The sequence below is a fragment of the Mandrillus leucophaeus genome, unplaced genomic scaffold (assembly GCF_000951045.1).
Source record: "Mandrillus leucophaeus isolate KB7577 unplaced genomic scaffold, Mleu.le_1.0 Scaffold146, whole genome shotgun sequence".
Lineage (NCBI taxonomy): Eukaryota > Metazoa > Chordata > Mammalia > Primates > Cercopithecidae > Mandrillus > Mandrillus leucophaeus.
In genome coordinates this window covers 282,628-285,180 of record NW_012101432.1, presented here as the reverse complement: position 1 = coordinate 285,180, position 2,553 = coordinate 282,628, and the positions used below count along the sequence as shown (strand labels likewise).

At 44.7% G+C, this 2,553-nt stretch overlaps 1 protein-coding gene across 1 annotated transcript in view; it reads right to left on the bottom strand.

The window, feature by feature from the left end:
• ICA1L (islet cell autoantigen 1,69kDa-like) overlaps positions 1 to 2,553 on the bottom strand; it is a 99,306-nt gene that overhangs the window by 7,478 nt on the left and 89,275 nt on the right. The gene's annotated exons all lie outside the window — the stretch shown is intronic.

Here is a 2,553-nt window from a genome sequence, read left to right as displayed (position 1 = left end):
AAAAAAAAAAAAAAAAATGTGATACATGGATGAACAGATAACCAGTTGTGTTATATCTACCAAATGGAGTATTATGCTGCCTTAAAAAGGAAGGAAATCCAGTCACTTGCTACAGGATGAACTTGAGGACATTATACAAAATGAAATAAGCCAGTCACAAAAAAGCCAAATACTGCATTATTTCAGTTGTATGAGGTATCTAAAGTAATCAGACTCAGAGAAAGCAGAATGGTGGTTACCAGGGACTTAGGATAAGGGGTTAAGGAGTATAAAGTTTCAGATTTACAAGGTGAAAAAGTTCTGAAGATCTGTTTCACAGCAGTATGAACATGCTTAATATTCCTGAACTGGAAGATGGCCGATTAGGAACAGCTCCAGCCTCCAGCTAAGCGTGAGTGACACAGAAGACGGGTGATTTCTGCATTTTCAACGGAGGGACCGGGTTCATCTCACTGGGGCGTGTCGGACAGTTGGCACTGGTCCGCGGGTGCAGGCCGACCAGTGAGAGCTGAAGCAGGGCGAGGCATCGCCTCACCTGGGAAGCGCAAGGGGGAAGGGAACCCCTTTTCCTAGCCAAAGGAAATTGAGACACACAACACCTGGAAAATTGGGTAACTCCCACCCTAATACTGCACTTTACCACGTGTCTTAGCAAACAGCACACCAGGAGATTATATCCCACACCTGGTCCAGAGGGTCCCACGTCCACGGAGCCTCCCTCATTGTAGTATAGCAGTCTGAGATCTAACTGCAAGGCAGCAGCGAGGCTGGGGGAGGGGCGCCCGCCATTGCTGAGGCTTAAGTAGGTAAACAAAGCAACTGGGAAGCTCGAATTGGGTGGAGCCCACCGCAGCTCCAGGAGGCCGGCCTGCCTCTGTAGACTCCTCCTCTGGGGACAGGGCGTAGCTAAACAAAAAGCAGCAGAAACCTCGGCAGAGGTAAATGCCCATCTGACAGCTTTGAAGAGAGCAGTGGATCTCCCAACAAGGAGGTTGAGATCTGAGAACAGACAGACTGCCTCCTCAGGTGGGTCCCTGACCCCTGAGTAGCCTAACTGGGAGACATCCCTGACTAGGTGCAGACCAACACGTCACACCTCACACGGCTAGGTACACCCCTGAGACGAAGCTTCCAGAGCAAGAATCAGATAGCAACACTTGCTGTTCAGCAATATTCTATCTTCTGCAGCCTCTGCTGCTGATACCCAGGCAAACAGGGTCTGGAGTGGACCTCAAGCAAACTCCAGCAGACCTACAGCTGAGGGTCCTGACTGTTAGAAGGAAAACTAACAAACAGAAAGGACACCCACACCAAAACCCCATCAGTATGTCACCACCATCAAAGACCAAAGGCAGATAAAACCACAAAGATGGGGAAAAAGTGGTGCAGAAAAGCTGGAAAATCAAAAAATCAGAGCACATCTCCCCCTCCAAAGGAACGCAGCTCATCGCCAGCAATGGAACAAAGCTGGATGGAGAATGATTTTGATGAGTTGAGAGAAGAAGGCTTCAGATGATCAAACTTCTCAGAGCTAAAGGAGGAACTACGTAACCAGTGCAAAGAAACTAAAAACCTTGAAAAAAGAATGGATGAATGGATAACTAGAATAATCAATGCAGAGAAGTCCTTAAAAGAACTGATAGAGATGAAAACCATAACACAAGAACTATGTGACAAATGCATAAGCTTCAGTAACTGACTCGATCAACTGGAAGAAAGACTATCAGCAATTGAAGATCAAATGAATGAAATGAAGCGAGAAGTGTAGAGAAAAAAGAGTAAAAAGAAATGAACAAAGCCTCCAAGAAATATGGGATTATGTGAAAAGACCAAATCTACGTCTGATTGGTGTTCCTGAAAGTGACAGGGAAAATGGAACCAAGTTGGAAAACACTGCAGGATATCATCCAGGAGGACTTCCCCAACGTAGTAAGGCAGGCCAACATTCAAATTCAGGAAATACAGAGAACGCCACAAAGATACTCCTCAAGAAGAGCAACTCCAAGACACATAATTGTCAGATTCACCAAAGTTGAAATGAAGGAAAAAATGTTAAGGGCAGCCAGAGAGAAAGGTCGGGTTACACACAAAGGGAAGCCCATCAGACTAACAAGAGATCTCTCGGCAGAAACTCTCCAAGCCAGAAGAGAGTGGGGGCCAATATTCCAACATTCTTAAAGAAAAGAATTTTCAACCCAGAATTTCATATCCAGCCAAACTAAGTTTCATCAGTGAAGGAGAAATAAAATCCTTTGCAGACAAACAAATGCTGAGAGATTTTGTCACCACCAGGCCTGCCCTACAAGAGATCCTGAAGGAAGCACTAAACACGGGAAAGAACAACAGGTACCAGCCACTGCAAAAACATGTCAAAATGTAAAGTCCATCGATGCTAAGAAGAAACTGCATCAATTAACGAGCAAAATAACCAGCTAATATAATGACAGGATCAAGTTCTCACATAACAATATTAACCTTAAATGTAAATGGACTAAATGGTCCAATTAAAAGACACAGACTGGTAAATTGGATAAAGAGTCAAGACCCATCAGT